We start from the raw sequence: 25,989 nt of genomic DNA, 5'->3' as shown, positions 1-25,989 counted from the left end.
CATACTAAAATAAGAAGACCAAAAAACTTGTGTAAAATTATCTACAAATTTATATGGGTATTTCTACATATTGATTTGAATCATTTGAAAGTAATTTGAATATTAGTGTTATGCTATATATTTTACATATATTGTTGTCTTAGAATGAGTGGTATTAGATCTTAGATCTACGAGCTTGTCCACCTAATTGGGTACATTTAATTGTTAATCATGGAAGGACTAACACGCGTGTTAGTCAATCCGTACAACAGAGTCCGCATGGCCGTGACTATTGCATGACTAACACACATCCGACTATTCTAGTAAATCCTTATTGTGTTTTTGGAGGCATAATAGACAAGTGCACATCTTAGGAAGCATAATGAGAAAAGGTGCCCCCTTATGGATGGAAGAAGTTCCTGCTTGATTATGGAAGTAAAAATTATAAATAATGGAAAGTTACACTATCAAGATAAGTAACCCCAATAAAACCATGCAACAAATACTAGTTGTTGATTGGCGTATCATATACTGATAACAATGAATGGAAATCCAAGGTTGGACCTATCGGCCTCACTCTCACCGATTAAATTATGAAGTGAACAATGGCTATATCAGAGAATCATATACCGATAAGGCTCAATGGTATAGTGAACATAAGCAGCAAAATCATAAAATTGTCTTGCCGATAACTGATGAGGCTATCGGTAAGACTTATACCGAAAAGCGCAATAGTGGAAATGTCGCCAAATGTGAAGGTTGTAGCAAAAAGAAAGTCCAAATAGCTTCACCAAGAAATGACAGATCAAATAGACGGGGGCAACCTAACACTAATCAGCCACCAATTCTAACCCTAATGCGGCAGATGCATCTATTCTAGCTCCAATACGACAATACAACGAGACTAACATGTGTGTTTGTCATGCATTTTACAACAGCTACTACCACAGCTCTTTGGAGCCATCAGACACACATCCCGCGTGATATCTAACCCTAATGCGAATAATTTCCCACTAAAGAACAACAAGAATAATTTCCCACTAAAGCAAAACAAGAATTGAAACCCAGAATATACAAACAGATAAAAAAAATGACTTGTCCACATACCTGATGTAAAGCAGAAAATCAAACCCTAGGTGTTCCCCCACTCCAAGGAGAGAGAAAGGAGGTCACTAGGATTGACGGTTTTCACTTAGGAGAGACTTCACATTCAAAAGAGGGGTTGAAACTCACAAGATCCAATCCCACACAATGCAAGATTGAATTCTAAATGAGTTTCAAGGGTTGAGATAGCAAGGATACCCTCTTTTGTAAAGAATGTAGATAGAAGGATTGAACTAGGAGTGTGTGTGAAAGTAAGAAAGATTCGCTTGTAGATGGAGATAGGGACACGGGATGAAGCTGCGGACTTGAAATTAGTAGTAAAATGTTGAGACGATGCTGTCCTGCAAGTTTGAGCGAAAGTTGACGGGACGATGGCACCCGGAGTGCACATGGTCCTCCGAAAAATCCGCGAAACGAAGGGGGATCTATTCGTCTCTACACAAGGATTCCAGATCTTCAATTACAATCGCGTACCTGTAACCTACACATAGAAAAGAGAGGACGATTGGGGGGTTAGGGATTAGGGGTTTGCCTTCAGGTCAAACCCCGGTTTTGGAATTAACCAAGAAATGAGAATGCTATAAATGTAAATGTTTGTAATGTAATCAAGTATTGATACCTTGTTGTAAGAATGTTTGTATTCTTACATGCGAAGGTGTAATGAATGTTGTATGTTGTAGGTGATCTCCTCTTCAATGGTTGAATCCTTGTCTTGAATGCAACACCTAGCCTTGAGTGGAGACCTAGAATGCTCACTTGCTTGAAGGAATGCTTGAATGCTTGAATGTTTGAATGTTTGAATGTTTGCCTATTGCTTCCGCCTCTTGCACACATATGTTTTTTTTCACCACCCCCTTCTGGGAGGGGAAATGTAGTTTATATACTTGTCAATTAGGGTTAGGAGACTGATTTTTCTGACCTTAGGCCGACCTAGGAACATTATTTTCCAAATTGCAAAGTTGAAGACCCGATGCCCAACAAGAGACCGGGCCCAAAATAGGGCCAGGGACCAGGGTGCTGGGGGCCATGGTCTTGAGGGACCAGGGCGCTAGGTGCCATGGTCCTGAAGGACCAAGGTGCTGGGCGCCATGGTCCCACCTCCCGGGACAGTAGGGTGCAAGGAGGATCAGGCCAAGGTGCAGAAAGATGCAGTTTTTGATGTCATAAACAGGTTTCGGGGTCTCCATTCAGGTTCAATGTTGTGCCACCATCGTGAAGACCCAAATGCAGTCGAAATTGGAAGTGTCACAATTTTACAACGCTACATTTAGCCCCCACTTTAGCGGGAGTATAAACGTACGCCCATACTTCTGGTAAAGTAGAAGGAAACAACATTGAAAGACTTTCACCACATCAAGGAGGCAAGATACACCAAGACCCTAGTGGACTAAGGATCTTACGAATTCGATTGACAAAGTAAAAGGGAAGATCGCGAGGGAGAACCATGATTGTCAGTAGTAAGGTTCCCTCACTATGAGTCATGCAAGAATAATACCAAAAATTTTCAAGGCAAAGCTAAGTTCGCCAAGAAATTTTTAAGAATCTTGAAGAGATATGAACAGAGTGTATGCCCCCTACGTTAAAGTGATCGCACATGCCTCATCGGGGGTGATTTCTTTAAGGTAGTGATACACATAAGAAATGAGAAGGGCAAGGAGCATGTTATCACAAAGATTTAGCCCCCAAGTGTGAGATAAACCCAAGGATAATAGACACAAAACACAAATCATGGGGTGACTTCGCTTTCTTTGGGGTCAGTATGCTGTATGATAATTCATGTATATCATATGTATGTATGCATAATTGTTCTTCATTCCCCAATCAAGGAAGGTCGCCTAGAAGAAGGGGACACATGTGTCTTTTGAGTCAACATGAGAGAGACCAAAAGAGATCTCAATTTTTTGCATCGTCCTCAAGTAGACAACACTAAGGACAACAAATAGAAGAATGAGAATAACACATAGAAGAAGTAACAAAAGAGATCAAGAGAGGAGGAGAGAGTTTGCTATGCTAATGAACTAGTCTAGCACGTCATCCACCCCCCGATCTTGTTGATCAATTTTTCGGGAAGGCAGGAAACACGCTAGAGGAGGAACATCCAACACAACAGATGGAGCTATCACAAGATCCAAACAAGGGCTATGTTCATGTTCCAAGCCACGTTGTTCTTGTCTACAAGCCAGGATAAGTGCTTTAGAAAATTCGTTAGATAGATGGTTATCAATATCAACATATTCATATTCACTATCAAAAGCAAGAGAAGTAACATTTTCATCATGAATAACATTTTCATCTATATCATCATCAAGATTTATAAAAATAGGATCTTTAACTCGCACAGGATCAAAACCATCATGCATCTTATGTTTAGGAGATTTTGACTCAATTTTTGGCTGATGAGAAAATGGAATAATACTAGTTGAAGGTGTCTTTGGGGATTGCAAAGTTTGAGAAGCAGCTGCACGAGCTCTAAGACGATGCTTTCGTCGGCGTTCACGCGCAGAACGATTTCGTCTAGTCTTAGTAGGAAGTTGAGAAGATTGAGGAGGAGAAATGTTCTCATCCTTATCACTTGGGTGTTTAGGTTGTGGTCTCTTAGGTTGGACAATAGGAGAAGAGGAAGGTCTCTTCTCTCTATAAGAGGAAGGAGGAGGAACTACTCCATATAAAGGAGGAATATTTGGTTTAGGAAGGAGACCAAGTCCATCATGACGAGGAGGTATAGGTCTACCTTTAGAAAGTTTATTTGACATAGACATAGTCACATCCATAGGGATGGGTTGGGAATCTTCTTGAGGAAAGACATTAGTTTTATCTTTCAAAGGAAGAACTTCCTTCTCAAGAATGATAGGAATATCAAGTTTGGGTGTTCTAGGTTCGCTCAGAGATAGGATCATATCTTTTTTCCACTTTTGATAAGATTTGAAAAGATGATCACTTCGCGGTGGAAGAGATTGAAATTGTTTAGGCCAAAAATAATCAATAGGAACGCTAGAAGTTCTTTCAGCTGGTTTAAAGAGACTATGATTGACAGTAACAACTTCACCATTATGGGGAAATTTCAAACACTTGTGAATAGGAGAAGCAATAGCTTTCATGGAAGATAGCCAAGGATAGCCTAGCTTCACATGAAATTGTTTGGATGATGGAATAATAACAAAGCTCACATCAAGGGATTTGTTATGGACCTCAATAGGTAATGTAATAGAACCAATTGTAGGAGAAGAAAATGCATCAAATAATTTCACAACCACATTTGTTTTGTCATAGATCACTTGATTCAATTGCAAAGTAAAAAGAAATTCTTCCGTAATGACATTAACCATGCAAGAAGGATCAATAAGCACTCCACGACAAGGTGTATTCTTGACTTTTGCAACTATATATAAAGGACCATCAGGTGCCTTGATAGTTTCACTGGAATCAAATGTGATGGAAGGTTCTTTAGGGATTTTCTGCTGCTCTACAAAGTTAATCACATTTGGAGTCATAGACACAAGACCATCAGGTGAGAAAGAGGAATCGTTAGTCTCAATCACATTAGAGGTATGAGAAGGTAATGGATCAGTAAAAATCTTAAGATTTTGGTTAGGAAGAGCTACAGATGTGTTGCCTTTATCATTCACCCCTGAAACATAGATAGTATTATTATTAATCAAATCTTGAATTTTACCCTTTAAAGCAAAACATTTTTCAGTATCATGCCCAAGTTGACGATGAAATTGACAAAAAAATTTGTTATCAAAATAGGGTGAATTAATCTTTGTAGGATCTATTTTCTTTATAGGAGGGAGGGTAATCACATTTCGTTCCAATAACTTATTCATAATACTATGCAATGATTCATTCAAAGGAGTAAACTCTCTTTCTTTCTTAAAAAACTTAGAAATAGGAGGCACACCTGATGTTGCATTCACATTGTTGTTGGTGATGTTTTCATTGAACTTAATGAACCCTCTGTTCGGTTTAAACTTCCCAAATGGTTGTTGACTACTATCACCCTTATCACTTGGAGCCATAGGATTTGCTTGTTCCATTCGACTCACAGTCAGTTGATAATTGTGAAGAGTTGCACACAACTATTGGAAAGAAGTGAACTCAGAAAATAGAAGTTTTTCTCTAATATCTTTTTGTAAATTAGAAATAAAGATTCTTTGAATATCATTGTCAGGTACTGGAAAAGAAATTTGAGCACATAAATGCTTATATCTACCAATGAAATCAATCACTTTTTCTTTAACACCTTGTTTACAATGCATTAAATCAATCAAAGTAACTTTAGGACTTATATTGTTTTGAAATTGTTGAATAAAAGCATTTGCAGGTTGTTGGAAAGAAGTAATAGAATAGGAAGGCAATGAGCAATACCATTGTAGAGCCTTATCTCTTAATGTTCTAGTAAACAGTTTTGCAAGCAACCTTTGGTCATGAGCAAAATCGGTACATATTGTTTGAAAGGTCTTAACATGTGTTAGAGGATCACCTTTACCATTATAAAGCTCCAACTGCAGGATTTCAACATGCTTAGGGGGGATAGCTCGAACAATGTCAAGGGAAAGTGAGCTCGCAACATCAAATGTGGACACACTAAACTTAGATTGATTCATAGAGGCAATTTGTTGTTGTAAAGAAGAGACAATTTGTGCAAGATTGTTAATGGTCGCTTCAGTCGAAGAGTTCATATTAGACATTTTAGATTGTGATGGAGGTATTATGTTATTGAAAGAAGGTATTGATTGAGAGTAAGGTGGCGAGACACTATGATAGTTAGTCATAGGAGATGATTGGAAAGAAGGAACACTACAAGGAGAAATGGAATGGTTAAATGAATTGCCCCCTTGCGTCATGTTCATTTGTGGAGATGTAATAGAGACACTCATTGAAGGAATGAATGAAGAAGTCGGATTGAATGAAGGAAGAGGGTTGATTGAAGAAGAAGGATTGCCCCCATGACTGGTGATCATAGGTGGAATGTTTTGTATTGAAGTAGTCATTATGTTTGATGTAAAAGTAGGTATACTAGCAATAGAAGTTGTCAAAGGGATAGAATGATTGACTTGAGTAGGAGGTTGTGTATAACCTAAAGTTTCGGCACAACTCTTCATAGGCATCACATTCGAATCCACGATGTGTGCAATACTACACAAAATATCAATTCCATTCTTATCACTTTGAACCATATGTTTTAGACCCTCAATTAATGAAAGAGCTTGACTATCGAGGTATTCTTGAGACATCCATTGCTGAAAATCATCAAATTGGTTATCCAATTTCAAAAGTTGTTCTACAGAAACCTCATGGAGAGCTTCTTCATCAGTAAGAGGATTAGAGGAATTACCCATGTCCTCATTAAAAAGGCCATTCAAATTAGGTTCCATCTCCTCGGTAATTAAACCTTGGAAAGACTTAATTCTAAGGCTTTGCCTAACGGGAATAGTGTAAGTAGGGCTTATTGTTGTAAAACTCATGCACTAGAGAGAGAGAGAAGATTTTGAATTTTGAAAATAAAGTTGGCAAAATTGAACAATGAGATAATGATTATCCAATTTGAACTTTGTGAAAGAAGAGGGGAACACAACTTCCAAGAAAGGTAGGCACAATTGAAAATTAGGGCCAAGGGGGGGGTAGCTCTTAATTTTAATTGTTATCTTGAAAATTGAAATCTTGAATTTTGAATTTATTTTCAAATTTAGAGGTAGAAAATTTCAATAAAATCAGCCAATCTCCTAGATTTAAGCTGTTAAATGCAATCATGACAATCTCCCGAAATTTTGAAAAAAATGTTGGGGACCATGGCGAACAGAGTGCACACGGTCCTCGCAACTTTTTTTGAAATTTTCAGGGATGAAAGTTATGATGATTTTAAAGCTAATCTGAAAAAATTGAGTGATTTTACGATCTGTAGATAGGCCAAATTAAAGTTGCAATCTCAAAATTGAACCCTACCAAGATTGTTGAAAAATGCAAAATTTGAATTTTGAAAAAGAGAGGGAAACTGAAATTTTGAATTTTATGATTTTAGAGGGAATACTAAAAGCAATGCAAGCTTTGAAATTTAAAAGTTGACTCAATTTCATGCAAAATTCAATTTTGAAAGCGGAAATCAAAGTTGTTGCAATTAAACACTTAATTTCAAAAGTCACAAACTGCAAAAATTTGAATAAAGCACTGAAATTTTGAATGAATGCCAACACACTTTTCAGATTTAGGACAGTAAGAAACACAATTTTAACACAAAATTTCAATTTCATTAATTTTTGAATGATTATAAGCCTTAATCCAAGCAATCAATAGACCAACTTTGACTTTAATTTTGAAAGTGTTAGAATTGATGAAATCAGCCAAGATTCTGGATTCTAGCAGAAAAATACAGTAAGATCTAGCTCCCGAAATTTCGGAAAAAATGTCGGGGACAATGGCGCTCGGGGTGCACACGGTCCTCGCAACTTTTTTCAAAATTTTCAGGGATGAGAGATATTATGATTTTGTTGCGGAATCCAAAGTTACAGCCGATTTGGAGGTGTTTTGATCAGTGAAATCATCGGTCAAAGGTTGAATCAAGAGGGTTTTAAAAAATTAGGGTTTTGACACTTAACCACTTAATTTTCAGAATTAAAGCCCAAATATGAATTGACAACTTGCAATAGAAGGGTAGATCTGAAACAAGCATTAACAATTAAACATTTCACAAGCTCAATTACTAAAAAGAAAATTTAGGGTTTTTATGCAATTAACCTCTAAAATTTGCAAAAGATCAAACATGGAAATGTAATTAAGGAAGCAAATTTTTTTCAGATCTAACCATGAATAATCAGAATTAGGATGTTCACGTCGGGTTCACCAAAATGTAAAGCGGAAAATCGAACCCTAGGTGTTCCCCCACTCCAAGGAGAGAGAAAGGAGGTCACTAGGATTGACGGTTTTCACTTAGGAGAGACTTCACATTCAAAAGAGGGGTTGAAACTCACAAGATCCAATCCCACACAATGCAAGATTGAATTCTAAATGAGTTTCAAGGGTTGAGACAGCAAGGATACCCTCTTTTGTAAAGAATGTAGATAGAAGGATTGAACTAGGAGTGTGTGTGAAAGTAAGAAAGATTCTCTTGTAGATGGAGATAGTGACAAAGGATGAAGTTGCGGACCTGAAATTAGTAGTAAAATGTTGAGATGATGTTGTCCTGCAAGTTTGAGTGAAATTTGACGGGACGATGGCGCTCGGAGTACACACGGTCCTCCAAAAAATCCGCGAAACGAAGGGGGATCTATTCGTCTCTGCACAAGGATTCCAGATCTTCAATTACACCCGCGTACCTCCAACCTACACACATAAAAGAGAGGACGATTGGGGGGTTAGGGATTAGGGGTTTGCCTTTAGGTCAAACCCCGGTTTTGGAATTAACCAAGAAATGAGAATGTTGTAAATGTAAATGTTTGTAATGTAATCAAGTATTGATACCTTGTTGTAAGAATGTTTATATTCTTACATGCGAAGGTGTAATGAATGTTGTATGTTGTATGTTGTAGGTGATCTCCTCTTCAATGGTTGAATCCTTGTCTTGAATGCAACACCTAGCCTTGAGTGGAGACCTAGAATGCTCAATTGCTTGAAGGAATGCTTGAATGCTTGAATGCTTGAATGTTTGAATGTTTGCCTATCGCTTCCGCCTCTTGCACACATATGTTTTTTTTCACCACCCCCTTCTAGGAGGGGAAATGTAGTTTATATACTTGTCAATTAGGGTTAGGAGACTGATTTTTCTGACCTTAGGCCGACCTAGGAACATTATTTTCCAAATTGCAAAATTGAAGACCTGATGCCCAACAAGAGACCGGGCCCAAAATAGGGCCAGGGACCAGGGCGTTGGGCGCCATGGTCCTGAGGGACCAGGGTGCTAGGCGCCACGGTCCTGAGGGACCAAGGCGCTGGGCACCACAGTCCTGAAGGACTAGGGCGCTGGGCGCCATGGTCCCACCTCCCGGAACAACAGGGTGCAAGGAGGATCAGGCCAAGGTGCAGAAAGATGCAATTTTTGATGTCATAAACAGGTTTTGGGGTCTCCATTCAAGTTCAACGTTGCGCCGCCATCGTGAAGACCCAAATGCAGTCGAAATTGCAAGTGTCACAAATTTACGACGCTACACCTGACAACCTTAAAAATTGAAGACTCCTTCAACAATGCAGGCTGGCCTTCAATAATAACTCACTGCCTCCTTCTTCAAGCCCTTCTTTCCCTGCAACAATAGCAGAAGACTTCAACAATGAGGACACTTGATTTAATCGCGCATTAGTCCCATTAGTCCTCCATTTTTCCACATGAGGCAGAAAATGGTGCGAGGTATTCTGAAACGGAGGTACAAGGATGTGTAGTACAGTTTACCTAACACGCGTGTTAGTGGAGCATTGTACATCATCTATTTTTCAATGAATGGATGCGATTGCATTAGTCCCATTAGTTCTCCTTTTTTCCACATGAGGTAGAAAATGGCGCGAGGTATGCTACTGAAATGGAGGTACAAGGACACATAGTACAGTTAGCCAGCGCATTTTGGAAGCCCGCGCGCTCTTTTTCCCACCGTTTGGCGTTCGAACGCAGTCACCTACACTTGCCGCCGGTTGTTTATTTTTCATGGCTTTTAATGTGCATGTTATGCACAACACACCACCGCGAGTCACAGCCCAGATCCATTGTCCTCCAGCATGTCCACGTAGTTTCGCATAGGCCCCGACATTTGAAACAGATGAGTCCAGGACAAGTCCACGTCATTTTCTGTGGGTTTGGCAGCTACGCCAAATTGGCATGGTATGCATGTCTCAAACATGTATGTTGATGCATGTCATTGGTATGACAGGTCACTTTTGGAGCCAGAATAGACGCGTCTTGCAGAATGGTGGTGGTTCATGAGTGCATTGCAGGGATGATTTGAAATGTTTATAGGCTGGAAAACTTGTTGTTCTCAAGCATTGTGCAAGCTCACATTTTTATTAGCAGTGCGATTTTTCATCCTAATATGGTAACCAGTCAAGTGGGGGCACTGGCTATGTAGCCCTGTTGGATAGCCCTATGCCCTCCCTATAGGCCTTCTGCAGGTTAGTACTAGTCATCCATTCTTTTGCAGAACTTAGGGAAAACAGTGCCCAGTGAAAACATGCCTAGAAAAAAATCACGCATTTGGGAAAGATGCCTTGTTTAATATAATTTTATTTAGGGGAAGAGCATCAGTAGCCATCAAACTTCACGCATCCGCAGATCCTAAACAGTACTTCAGATTTTGATTTTTTTTGGTTGTCTTCGTATGCGACTTAACTGCTTATAGGGCTTCTGGGTAGTAGTGATGCATGTTGTGGAATCAGTTATGCGCACAGAGGTCAAAAAGTACAAATTTCAAAGTGTCACCTGATAGTGGCTGATACCTAACTAAAGATGTTCCAGTAACCGTCAACTCAAAATCACTAGTACTTGTTGAGAAATGTCCCAATAGTGGTGCATAAATGAGCCAATTAATTACAAAAAATGATCGGCTATTGGTACAAAACAAATTTATTAATGGTGTTTTTACTATGACGGCTATTGGGGGGTCAACATGACAATAAGGTGATGGTTATTGGAACTATGTTATCTATTGGTGCTCTTCCCATATACGTAGTAAATTTTATTTAATGTTTTATGTATTTTATCTAATATATTTTCATTATATTTTTAGTACAATATTTAATATATTTTATTTATATATATTTTTTTAAAATTCAAATGATTATTAATTTATTCTCTTATTTATATTTTTACTAAAATTTATTTAATATTTCATTCAAAATATTTTTATTATAATTATTAATATATTTTATTTATGTTAAATTTTTAATATATATTTTTTATATTATATATATTTTTTAATTTTTAAATGAATGTTAGCTTATTATCAAATTAAGGTTTATGATTGATGTAAAAATGAATATTATAAGTATTTTGGCAATTGGAGATTGTTAGCTTGCTTATGCAACCCACTAAGTATTTAATATAAGTATTTTTTTCACTATATTTGAGTTAATATGATTATTATTCAAATATCAATGTTTTTTAATATTTAAATTAATAAATATATAAAAACTAAAACATATATAAACATCATATGTGCATATATGATGTTTTTAGAGTTGAGTGATTGAATGTATATATGATGTTTATATCAAGAAAAAATTATATAAATACAATTTTTTTTTTATCGGTAATATTATAATTTTATTAAGAAGAAAAAGATAGTACATGCTAAACCATCATTCTCCCAAAACCACCATCTAAAGTCTAAACCATCCTACCAAAACCATACTGTTTATCAACTAGAAACACAAAAAAACCCTCTCCCAACCCCAGTGTAGAAAAAAGTTCCATTACAACGTGCCACATTAGCGTAAACTGTTCATTAACGAAAAAACATGAAATATCTACACTAAAACAAGAGATTATGTACCAAGGGGTACCATTGTTCATAAAACATTTTCAGACATCTGCATCATTATGTGAACTTGAAGCACCCTCCGACCCGAATGAACTATCCACCACACCATCCTACTCAATTTGTCTTGCCAACTCTGTAGAGAGTTGTTTGGTGGTCGCCCTCCTTCTTCGCGCCTCATCCACCAACCTAGTCTCCACTCCCACCTATCCCCTCCCAACCTCTCCTAGCATCATCTCGGAAACAAGCTTTAACCTCCTCATGATGTCATAGAAACAGAATTCATGGGTGTCTAGTCCGAAGCTCAACATTTGAATCCCAAACCCAGAACAACTCACTCCAATAGAAACTCCAAGTTTAACATATATGCATGCAGAACAATCCTTCTCATCACCTTCCTGACCTCCTTGCACGAATGACCCAAGTCCAGTCCCCAAGCCATGATAAGAGAATAAATGTCAACTCTTGACCGATATCTATGGCCTATTACTGCCACCTCCTCACCCAAAACCAGCTGAACTGCTTTCAAGAACAGAGGGTCTCTTGCCAGATACATGTTCTCGAGCTTCTTCATCGGAACGGGACTCCAGAAAGTCGGCATCAGCTTCAAAGATTTCAAGGGTAAAATTTGTTTCAATGTTGGAGGTCCTAAAAAGGTGTCAGGCTCTGCAAAAAACCGTCAAGCTCTACAAAGAAAGTGTAACCTTCTCCACCAAACTCACTCAACAACCACGTTGAATAAATGAAAATACCAATATTAGTAATTAAGGAGGCACGCTCCACAACCGCCACCATTTCAGAAAGCCTTCCGCATTAATTGCCCAGTAACTTGACCCAAACTCAAGGCTTTGGCTAAAAAGTAGGCCGCAAGTCGTACTTATCGAATTTACAGGAATATAGTTTTTGACAGGTTGTCTTAACTCCATTGCATGATGCAATCATTTCCATCCCGACACCTCACCTCACCTTTGGAGAGCTCACACGCCATGTTGGATAGACTATCAACAATGGCATTCCCACCTCGTTTAACATGGGAAATACAAAAGTCTTGGAAGGATTTTAGTTTTGCACAAATAATATGTATGAACTTGTTTAATTTCCAATGCGGGGTATCACCTTTGATCAGTGCATTAATCACTACTTGGGAGTCCCCCTCCAAGTGGACTTTGATGCCTTCATGTTCATTGCCAAGTCAGTCGCTAGCAACGCCGCTTGAACCTCTGCATCATTATTGGTTATCTCATGTATTCTTTTAGTTCCCGTGAAGAGGATCTTTGCCTCATCATCACAAGCCACACACCCCGCACCTAAAATGCCCAGATTCCCCTTTGAGGCCCCATCAAAGTTAATCTTCACCTAGCCCCTCTTAGGTTTTGACCAAATCACTACATCGGTTTCAAAAGAACTGCACACGGGATTAACCCCGGGAAACCCGTGAAAGGGTAAATTATATAAATATAATTAAATTAATATGTACAATCAAATATATACCAATAAAAAAATGTACAATCAAATTTATATCTAATACACATGTATAAATTTGATCTAAAGATTAATAAAATATTATTTAAATTGATATTCATTATTTTGTTGATCAGTTATTTCCAGAATCGACTAGATGCAAAAAAATTACACATAATAGATTTTGGAAATAGCTATCATGCATTGTGGAAACTTAATATCTATGATCACTTGTTTTTTGAATTATTGAGTTAATAGAAATAGATATAATTAAGTTAATATCAATTAGATTAAATCAATTAAATTAAAATAAAAAGTAAATAAACATATGGTTAAAATATAAAAAATATAATATAAATAAAATATATAAAATATTATCCTAAAAATATTATTAAAATATATTAGATAAAATATATAAAATATTAGATAAAATTTATTAAACAAGGAATTTTTCTCAAAAGCGTGATGTTTTTCCCGACACGTTTTCCCTTGGCACTGTTTTCCAAAGGTCTGCAAAAGCACAGACGACTATACTTACCTACAAAAGGCCTATAGAGAGGGGCATAGGGCTATGAATCGTTTTAAACGGCCGCATAGCCAGCGCCACTTCAGGCAGCTTCTGCAATGTGGAATACTCACTGTAGACCGGGAAGACATTGGCAAAAAGGAAATATTTGTATTATGTGCAGCGCTGGCAGAAAACAATGGTTCAATCACTAACACTTATTCTCGCGTCCATGCATCTAATTCTACTTTTTTTTGGCGGAAAACCAATTAGTAAATATAGAATTTTTATCATTGAGGGCCATTTGATGATAACCAATTTTGTGAATTTAAAATTTCTCTAAACCCGCACAAGATGAATCTAGCCAAAAAAATGAAGAAGAGAACTTGCAGGTGCACAGAGAAAAAGATTTAGAGCAGAAAAGATTAGCTAATTTCTATTAACAAACTGAATATATAGATGCAATACATAATCTCTGTTAAAACAAAATAGGAGAAAAGAAGGGCAGATTTAGAAAAATCATAGGAATCCTTCCTTTGTTTGGCTTACAAACCTAAGCAACAACAGTTTTAATTGAGTCAACAGTTTTATCCGATTCATAGGAATAAAACAAAAAAACTTTGATCATCATCCAACAAAAAATACCCTAAAAGATGGAGGAAAAGCTAGGAAAAATTGGTTATGCACTAACACCCACAAGTGAAACAATTCTTATACACCTCATGACAACCTAGATACTGTGTTCCTTCCTAATTTGTTTGAGGTCACATCTTCCATGTTGGAAGATTTTGATAAATTCATGTCAGAAACCCAAGTTCCCCCTCAGGTTTCAAATATATCCAATCCACCTATAGTTGTCACCTCAACTCCACCTATTGTTACTACCAACATACAGTCTTAGGAGTTGGCGACTCAAGTCCTTACTCCCGGAGTGGATGGGGATGCTTCCTTGCCACCATGGCTACTATCCAATGCTCCTAAAAGGAAGAAGTAAACCATCTCTCCTAATGACTTTGATTTCAGCCAACTGGTCCCAGTTACTTACCCAAGGTCACAAAGAAGGCTAAGACTTTGTCCAAGTTGAGAATAGACCCGTCCAAAGACAACCATATAGAGATGGTCGTTCCTCCTCTTGACACAAATTTGGACAAAGTATAGGATACTGATTATGTCATTAAGAAAATTGATTTGGGCAAGCAAACACATGAGCAAACAATTGAAGATTCTCTAACATCATTCCAACATCTTGTGGCAATGTTCAACGCGAAGAAAGTGAAGAAAGATAAGTTGAAGAAACAAGTAGATCAAATCACAGAGGTCCTTATCAACAATACCAAATCATCAGAGGTAGTCAAGCCAGTCACTTCTTCAATGGATGAACAAATTGTCAGACGAGCTGAATAGGTGAATTCTCATGGGAGGACAGTTGGTGAATGGATAGATAGACTACTGAGTCAAGGAACACATCTCTTATGTTAAACAGTTATTCTTGTCAACAATCTAAAGGAGGTAAAGGTTGAAATTGATAAAACTTTGAGTTTGTTTTCTAATGAATTAGAAGCACATGAGAATAACTTGAAGTTATAAGATTTCCAGCTGGATGTTCTTGTTGATAATGGAGCAATCCCTTCAAGAGATATGTATACTGAACAAAAAGAGATTCTAGAACACCATATGAACACAATTGAGGTCCTTATCAAAGATTTAAGGAAAGCACAAAAAGAATGTAATGATAAAGGGAAGGATTTCATTGAGAAAATATGAGCTCTTCCTTGCAATTTCCTTGATTAAAATCAGAAGCCTCTCAAGAAGACATCATGGTCAAAGAATTCAATTTGCTAATTGGTAAAGAGGTTGAGAAACAAGCTTTCACATTATCCTCTATTGATAAGCTACTGGATATCCAAGTGAATTTGGATGATCTAGCCTCACTTATAAAGAAGCACAAGAAATGCTACATGAGCCTTAGAGATTCTATCACCAAGGTCAAGTTCATCACAAGTCACACAAGAGGACCTGACCAGGAAAAAATGTAAGTAGTTCTCTAAAAGTTTGAGGATTTCATGAAGAAAGATTAGAATGAAGTGTCTCATGATACTTAGTTATTTTCATAGTAGATGCATTTTTGAATAAAACTTTGACACCTTCAGTGTCAATTTTGTATTTAGTTTTTGCATTTAGGCAATGCACATGTCTTAAGTCAAATGGGACTTTACCTTTGAATTGGTCACAAATTAGTTGTAACTTTACTAGTTTCATGTTGCACCTCTCTTCTATAAATATGTGGTTGGTCATTGTAATATCTATCTATTATCTTTAATCTATATGCTGAAACTTTGTCAAAGTGAAGAGCAAAAGTGAGACTTTGTGTTGCTCTTGTGATTTTACAAATTTGACGAAATAATAATAAAACTTTTGGCATCTAGACTTTGTGTTGGATTCATTTGTGTTTATGGTGAGAGTTTTCTTATGTAATTTTCATTAGAAAGTCTTATTTACTCAAGTAAAGGTGTGTTGAGAAAATATTATTAAAGTGTAAAGGTAGTAGTTAACTTGTGAACTAAGTGTTCATATTTTAACTATTGTTAAACTTAGGAATTTGTGATCTTATTATCATTTTGAAAACTTTGTGCTTCATTTTGATATTTCAAGTAGAAATAATTGATACACATATATATTAAGGTTTCACTTTGAAGACTTTGTGCTTGATTGTGTTATCCAGGAAAAGAAATGGTAACTTGAAGACTTTGTACTTTAGATTACTACTTCAACAAAAGCATTATCAAAGGCAAAGATAGAAGTTATTTTAAAGACTTTGAACTTAACTCTATTTTTCTTAGTTAAATATTTGGGTTACTGAAGAAATTACAAAAAGGTTGATAGGACAATAGTGAATTCAAGACTTTGAGCTTGAGCACTCTTTCCCGTCTTGGAGAAGTAACAGAGGACTTTGTGCCTTTAAAGACACTTTGCTTCTTTTCTTATCTATATTATATTGTTCTTTCTTTCCAATTTAATTCGTAACAAAGAAATAGTAAGAATTATTGCTGCTCTATGTTGTAAACTCTTTCTTGAAATAAGAGGAAAAGAATAATATCTATGTTGAGAAAAGAAGATAAGATGATGTATCGCCCATGTTAGAATAGGAGTTAGAAATATGTATCTTATTCTAGTAGAATAGAGTAGTGAATCATAGGGGGAGACTTCCCTTAATAATTAGGAGATATTTAATCTCGTGTTATTGTGGTTGAAACCACAATTTTGTAAACTCTTCACGAGTTAATAAAATTTTCAATCAACAAATCCAAATTTTAAAATCATTAACATACATGCCCATCCTTGCCAACTTGTCTGCCACACAGCTACCTTCCCATCTCACATGGAAAACTTGACATCTCCCAGTAAGAGAAGGATCTTGTGACAAGAAAATAACACTGCCAATCTTCATGCTCCCTATGTCCCAAGCATTAAAAAAATTAGCAGAGAACTTAGGGTCATGGTTGGTCATCCCTTCAACATAATTATCCAGGTTCCCTTTAATCACCGTTTCCTACATCTCCCCATTATTCCTAAATTCATAGAAGTTGTTGGGCTCAATCTAAACCAAATTGCCACCCATAGTTGCAGGATAAAAAACCAGGCTGAGAAAGTGATAAGCCTCGGGAATATAGTTGTAGCTAGTACAATCAATGATTTTAAAATATTGTCGACTTAACTAGCAAGGAAAGGAAAGGGAGAGAAGGGCAAGTACAAAAAAGCCAACTTTGGGATTATACATCATTAACTGACAAGTCCTTCAAGATCATGGCATGATCCTCCACTAGTATTTCATGTGAATGGATCCAAACTTTGAAATCTTAACATAGATGCCCATCCTCGCCAACTTGTTCGTCACATAGTTGCCTTCCTGTCTCACGTGGCAAAACCCGATGCTTCCCAGTAAGGGAAGAAGCTCATGACACTTGGTGATAAGAGGGTTAGTTTTCCAATCTGGTTTTGTTGCCCTTCAAAGCATCATGATGGTATTGCTTGTGTTACCTTCAATAGTGATACCCTTGAGTCCCTTTTCCCTTGCCGCAATCAACCCATGATAAACAGTTGCCACTTCAATCATGCTTAAAGTAACTTGTATTCTGAGATTTGCCACATAGGCAAGGATGAGGCTACCATGCAAGTCTCTAATCACTTGACTCCCTCCCGCCAAACCCAGGTTGCTCCTATATGACACATCGAAATTTAGTTTCAAGAAATCGATATCAAGGGGGTCCTACCCACTCTAATACGTTTAGAAAACATACATTATTTATTTATATAGTTAAATACAATTAATGGAGACATAAATACAATCAATGATAACCCTTATCCTAATAACTTCTAGACAAGATATATTTTCCTAATTAAATTGGAAAATTGCACTTAATGCAATACTATTCAAATTCATGATATCAATATGTCAAGTTTCCTATTACTCGAGTCTAAGATAATGAAGAAAATGCTCTCACTATTTAGAATTTTAAAATAAATGTCCAATGAAGATTAGGTGATCTGAATGATCAAACCCCCTCCATCTATAACTTTTATAATATTTACTGATAATGACTATCTCTCTCTATATATAAAAAACTTAGATTGTTTTTATCGTCTAGCTGTTTCCTTTTAAAGACGCTGTGAACAATTTATTTTTTATGTGTGTTCCCAGACAAGTTTCAGTTTTTTTAAGAGTCATTTTGCCATCAAATGCCTATGTGGCTCACGTTTTCAAACCTGGATTTGCGACACAGCTATTTTCAGCATGGTGGAAGGAGCACAGAAGTTTCAGCGATGGGAAAAAGAATTTTGGTGCAAGCCCAAATCATTCATTAATGTACGGTTGTGACCATTCAGGGATCCACTATGTCATAGTGGCATCAAGAGCGAATAATTAAATTTCGCTCAGCTTAAGGATGATTTATATTTTTGTCAATTACATCACTCAAGTTACATGTTCAAACGAGACTTCTCAATTTTTTATTTATTTTTAATATACCTAATGCTATATTGATTAATATTTAATTTTAATGGATGCGTGAGTGTTATAATTGAAAATAGTTGTGCTATGTCTACATGATATTTTTATACTAAATATAGATGTAGATTTTCATGTTTTATATTGAATATAGATGTAGATTTTGTATTCAAATCAATATGTGTGGGATTTAATAAAAATAATAATGTGAGTCTAGATCTAGATGATTACAAAACTTAGAAGGTAGATCACAATCTTAACGATTAAATCAACCACATCCAAATCTTAGGTATTTCTTAAGAGTATTCTATATTTATAATATGTACCAAATTAAGAAAAAAGATGCATTGTAATACTAAATTTCTTACATAATATTTCAAGTATCTTGAAGTAAAAATAATAAATGAATAGTATGCATATAAATGTCTTATTTTGCCCACTCTAATATATTTAGCGAACATACATTATTTATTTATACAATTAAATACAATTAATGAAGACGTAAATACAATTAATGATAACCTTTATCCTAATACCTTCTAGACAAGATATATTTTCCTAATTAAATTTGAAAATCATATCTTATGCAAAACTATTCAAATTGATTATTTTAATATGTTGAGCTTCCTATCACTCAAATCTAAGATAATGAAGAGAATTCTCTCGCTATTTAGAATTTAGTAAATAAAACAAAAGAATTGTTCAATGAAAAGTAGGCGATCTTAATGATCAAGACCCCTCCATCTATAACTTTTATAATGTTTATTGATTATGATTATATATATAGAAAATTGAAGTTAGTTTTTTTTAACTATGTTTCTTTTTAAATATTGTGTGAACAATTAAATTTTTAAGTGTGCTCTCAGAAATGTAGTTGATTATGCAGTCGATAAAATCACTTTTTGGGGGATAATTATCTAAAGTAATGATCACTACCCACTTTTTGTCATAGTCAAAATAATTCTATTAAATTTATTTAATGTTTAGAATTTTTAATCTCTAAGGTGCATTCTAGGAAATAATTTTATTTAGTCCTCTACTTAGGGGCCTGATATTGATTTGGGTTTCCTGTGGGAGAAATTCCTTCCAAGTATTTAATAGTCTAGATATCCATTGTTGAGGACTTGATTTGGTCTATCCCTAGCGGCTTCTCATGTAAGAATGTGAAAGTTGCTAAATAATATCTTTGCATATTTCATCCATGTGATTTATTGAAAATTTAATAACATTAGAGGAGATAAAGCTCTTGTGTGTACTGATGATGTGTCATAATATGATATTGCTACATCTCTCATGGAAGGTATTCTATTGCAAGGGATTTTATGTAAAATAAACGAATCAACGTGTGAAGAAAATAAGTTTGATTTTAGTTTCTTATGTGTTTTATGGCTAGACGGATGAAGATATTACCATTTTGCATTAAACTAATGCACCATAATACAAGGTTAAGGATGAGTTATAATATTGTCAAGTACATCAATTAAGTGACTTGAGTAAAATTAACATTTCAGCTCTCATACAAGTGATGAAACCAAACTTCTCATTTTTTTTTGTAATATAATGCCATTGACTAATAATAAAGTACCTTTAATTTTGATGGATACCCAAGTGTTATCATTGAGGATAGTTGTGCTATGTCTACATATGATAATTTTGTATTTGACATAGACATAGATTTTGATGAGATACCTTCAATTCAAACTAATATGTGTGGGATTTAATAAAAATATAAATGTAGGCCTAGATCTAGATGAATATAGATGATTACAAAACCTAGAAGATGGATCACAATCTTAATGGTCAAATCAACCAAGATTGAAATCTTAAGTACTCCTTAATGACATTCAATATTTGTAGTAAGTACCAAATCAAGAAGATCCATTGTAAATCTTAATTTCTAACATTATATTGCAAGTATCTTGAAGTATAAATAATGAATAAATAGTATCCCCATCTACACATGGATGTCTTATTTTCCTCACTCTAATATATATTTATTAATAAAAGTGGGATAGGCCCGTACCATTACATAATCACAGAACAACACCAAGAACACATGAAGGATGCCTAGCTAGTAAAAATATACCCCTACCAAACATAACAAAAACCTAGCAAGGTAACAAAGAGTCATCACCTAAACTAAAAGCTAGCATACAAAAAGAAAATAAGTCCACCAAAACACAAAACAACCACCTAGCACAAATGCAAAGTGATGGTCTATTGCTTGGGGTTATCATTGTCCTACCAATCTTGGTACATACTAAGCACATCATAAGAAAGAGAGACTTTTTTACTTAAACCAATCGCAGGATTAGAGGATACTAGTGAAAAGTCAAGGCAACCTTAACCATCAAAGTGGTGGGCCAAAGCCCGTGCCCAAGGAAGCCATCCATCTTCTTTTATTTTCCCTTCTCCTTTCCATCTGGTCATGGATATGCTACAACGAGGCATTGTGCTTTCTGGCCACATCCTTGCAAGCATAGTTTACCTCCTCAATTTTCTTTTTAAGGGCTTCCTAGGTTTTCTTTACCTCTTCCCAATCATTCTTGCAACCCGTATTCTTGATCTTGGAGTCCATGTCAACAATATTTACACCCACCATTTCCCACTACCCCATAATGCCCAAAAGATCATTGGCAATTTTCAAAAATATATCCCCATCCAAGTCATCAACCCAAGTGTTGGTCCTAGCCTCAGCCTCAACTACCACCTCCAATCGATTGATCATCTTAATGGCCACATTCATTTGCACAAAGACAATTTAATTAACTCTTCCTATCTTTGAGCATCTTCATGTAGGTCCTTCATGATTTTTTCCAAAGACGAAGTGGTTCTCTAAGGGTTGGAATTGCTGGGGAATGGATGGTTTAGGGGGAGAGTGCTAGGGTTTCTTTCAGTTTTAGTAAGGGACCAATCCGACCCTGAAGTATCTAAGGAGTCTAAATTCTCCAAGGATATAGACTCAGAGCCGAAATCAACAATCTCATTAACTATATTTGGTGCATCTTAGATCCTTTTTGGTAGCAACAATGGCCCTAAATTTGGCCATTTTAGTAAGGTTCTTCCTAATGGGCATTTTAGAACTAGAGTGAGGTATAATATATTCCCTAAATTAGAAGGGGTAACAATAAGGTTAACAATCAGATTGGGATCATAGGTAGAGCCAGACACAATGGAAGGGACCCCACCAAAGGGGCATAAAGCCAGGAGAAGATATACATTCTGTAGATGAGACCTTGGTGAAGAGGTGGTTTATCCTTTTCAATGGCTTTGCCAACAAACTAAGAAAAAGAAGACATAATCTAGAAGGGGCAATTCATTGTTACCTCATATCGAAGATGATTTAGCAGGGGAAAAATCTGGGTATGGAACTTTCTTTTCCTATCATCCAAGGTGAAGTACTTCATTATTAGCAAAGCCACATCCCTACAAATTCTAGGAAGGTCCTCCCTATTGTAGCCACTTTGAAGCTTGGAAAATCCTTCTCTGAGTTGAAAAAATCAATCAAAGACATCCTTGTAATTCCCTTTGCGTTTCTTGGGAAAGAACACACAATTAAGAGTCAACCCTATCACCTTTGCCAATAGTCTCTGTTGAAACCACATCCCTTCAACATAATTATCCAAGTTCCCTTTAATCACATTTTCCCACAACTCCCCATTATTCCTAAATTTAGAGCAGTTGTCGTGCTCAATCTGAATCAAATCACTACCCATAATTGCAGGATGCAAAAATAGTTTGAGAAAGTGAAAAGCCTAGGGATTAGTTTTATAATATTTGTAAAAAAAAATTACTACAACATTATTAGAGTCTTTAAACAAGTAATTTGGTATGGTATTCGTTGCCACCATTTTAAGTGAGATCAAGTTATTAGTGAAAGGATATCGTGGGAAGAAGTTTCTTATTGAAACATCAAAGAAAGAATCCTATTTCTTTAAGAATTCAAGTAAGCCACAAGAGAAAGTGTCATTGATCAGATCAAGATTAAGATCAATCAAAATAGTTTTGTTTATAAAGAGGATCTCCATGAATTCAAAGAGGTATGCATGGGCAAATGCTATGATAATCATCAATGTGCTCTAAAGAAATTAAGCATCATAATCAGTATTGAAAAAATTGAAAGAAAATGCTAAAATTTTGTGACGAGATACCATCATAGTCTTATTTTTTGAGTGAAGTTGCATTTTTGAAAGAAGAGGTAACAAAAGATAAGGGGAATGACTATCGTGGACTACAATGTTTGAACTTTGCAAGAAAATTAGCCGTGGTAAGAAAAAAATGAGAAAAGATTATAGCTTCAAAAGAAATACTATTTGTAGCTATTATTGGCACTTGAACAAGAAGAAAGGTGGTTGCTTTTTTTGCAACATTTGATGAAAACCTATCCTTAAAGTGATACAAAGTCAGTGGTAGTTCATTTTTAAATCATAGAAAGAGTGAAGGCACATGATCTAGGTGAAGGAAGGTGATCTCAATTGTTGCAAGAAAAATGTTTTCAAGTATTTGAACAAGTTAAGTTTCAATTATTATTTTTTAATGGGAAAGAGTGTTAAGTAAACTTAAAAATAGAATGAGAATTTTATGAGTGTGAAAAATAATTTCGAAAATGAATTAGAGAAAATTAGAAAAGAAAATGAAGACTTAAAAGAGGAAAACATATTACATAAGGAAGAAATATTGAAATTGAGAGAAGAAGCTAATTTTCTCAATCAATTACTTGAATCATACCTAAAATAAAATGAGAGTCTAAAATTGAAGGCTACATTATGTAATGTTTCATGTGATACTGAGGATTTGTTTTATTCAATCGATGAACCATGTGACATAGTTAAAAATCTCTCTGATAAAAAATCTATTGTTGAATATAATAACAAAATTGAATCTACTATTCCTACTATTTGCGAGACTAGTTGTGTGGATAAAGAAAAGTGATGTTTTTCAACAAATGTTGAGTTTAAGATAATGAAAAAAATAAGATATGAAGGTAAAGGTTTGATAAAATTTGGACAAGGAATTGTAGAACCCATTGAAGGAATAATGAGGCCAAAAACTGAAGGGCATGGATATGTTGATAGTGATAAAAATAATTTTGATGATACAAATATTACAAGTGCAAACAAAGTAGCTAACGCAATTCAATACATGCAATGTTTTCATTGTCATAGACAAGGACACAAAATGGAAGCATGTTGGGATCTTCATCCTTGTACTATATGTGGATTGAAGAATCATTTCGAGAAAATATGCTGGACTAGAAAGTGGAAGCAACAACCTTTAAAAAAAGTATACAAATTGATTGTGGATGGATTGACGTATCTAATTGGCAAAAGATTACAACTATGTTCAAGATGTTTTACAAGAACAAATATTCTTAGGTTAGGAAAAAGAAAAAAATTATACAAAATTAAGCAATTCTAATCACAAAGATCATCTTTGAAATGCTATAATGTTGGTTGCGAAAATCATTGAATTTGTTGTGCTGCTTATGGAAATGAAGTTGTGAAATTTTTTATTGCAAAGATAATTTTTTGAATAAATCATAGAGATCGTTAAAATTTTTGGTCGCAAAGATCTTTGAAATTATTGATCAGGGAGATCTAATGGAGACATTTTATTTATTGGTATTTGTGAAGGTTTAGATCACAAAGATCTTTGGAAATTCTTCCCTTTCTTGATATCTATGAAGGTTTTGATCGCAAAGTATCTTATAAATCCTTCATCTTCTTCTGTTAATACTTGTGAATATTTTTTTTTATGGAGGTCCAGACTTGCGAGCTGCCAGCCCAACTAGGGCCTGCACGAAGTAGTTTTTGCCACCCGATACGGGGGCTCGAGCCAGTAGGTTGAACCTCTTCGGCTAAGAGCCAAGGAGTAAGGGGTATCCATTCCGCCAAATTCGTCTAGACTTGTGAATGTTTTGATCGCAAAGATCTTTAGAAACACTTCACTTTTTGTATTGATACTTGACAAAGTTTTGATCACAAAGATCTTAGAATGTGTCTCTTGTTTCTAGCAAAAATCAACAAGGTCATCTTATTCTTGAATACCAATGGACAAGCAAAGATAAAACTATATACATTTTTTATAGAAATGATGTTAAGTATTCTTTATTATACATGGGTTGCTAACAAACCTATTTGTTATAAGTGGCCCCATCTTGTAGTTAAGCTATATAATAAAATATAGTTTATGAAAGATGCTAAAATATAAACTATATTTAAAATATATTTGTCATGTAGAGTCAAGTCTCCCACAAAACTCTTTACTAAGGTATCTGACAAAACTCTCCACTAAGGATCTTTGAATCTACATAATTTAATGGTCTCCAATTTTTATTATAAACACCATGCCATCATGTTTTAGATGTTTTTTTAAAGTCCTTTTCCATAGTTTTGACCGTGGTGGAAGGAGTGCAGAAGTTTCGCCGATGGGAAAAAGAATTTTGGTGCAAACCCACAACATTCATTAATGTACGGTTGTGACTCACCAGCAAGAAAAAATTGGAAACAGTGGAGCCTGTCCCCATTCACTGACCCGCTCTTTGTCATAGTGGCTACAGGATCGAATAATTAGATTTCGCCGAGCTTAGAAAATGCTGACTGCATGATTCGAGAAAATCTTTAAAGCACAGTTCGATGAAGACATATTTTGTAATGCTTCGATGAATACATTTGTAGAGTATAGTTCCAGTCAATACAATATAGAAATGTTGTCGACTTTGAGTACACCAAGAAAATGATGACTCCAAGAAACAGTACACCATCAAATTAGATCGCAATTGCTGAAGCCGAGTCCCGTTCACCAAGCCCACTTTGTCATAACTAGTTGAAACTTGACAGCTTGAATTGAAAATATTTTTAAAGCAGATTATTTTGTATATTATTGAATCAATGCAAAATTATAAATAATAACTCAGCTATTGCAAAATTATAAATAATAACCCAGCTATAGCAAGTGGTTGGAGGAATCTTCAACCCAGAACTAATTACAAAGGGGCGGTCATTGGCATTATAAGACAGAACCATGATAAAATGCATTACAAAAGTTCATACTATAGCTGTTTTGAAGCTGAATTTTACATTCCATAATCTATGAGATAATAATCAATACTTCTGAAAAATAATAATTTACACACACAAAAAGAAAAGATGATAAATTCCCACTGTTGCTTAACAAAAAATCTCAAAATATACATTTCATAGTTTCAATATTCTTAAGAATGTATCTTAATCAGTTTGTCTCCATTGGACAGCTTATGATGTATTTTTTAGAAGGTTTTGATGATATCTTGTAATATTCTTTATAATTGAAAGTATTGGTAGAATAATAATAATTCTTAAAAATGATTATCACTTGTCAATGCTTTCAGGATTTTCAGTTTATATAAGAATTTTTAAATAAAGTTATTAATTTTTAAATATTAAAAATTAAAATTCGTGAAATCCTTATTTTACTAAATTAACTTTTAGATTGAAAAACAT

Source organism: Cryptomeria japonica, chromosome 4, assembly GCF_030272615.1.
Source record: "Cryptomeria japonica chromosome 4, Sugi_1.0, whole genome shotgun sequence".
NCBI classification, from domain to species: Eukaryota; Viridiplantae; Streptophyta; class Pinopsida; order Cupressales; family Cupressaceae; genus Cryptomeria; species Cryptomeria japonica.
Note: the sequence above shows the minus strand (reverse complement) of the source record.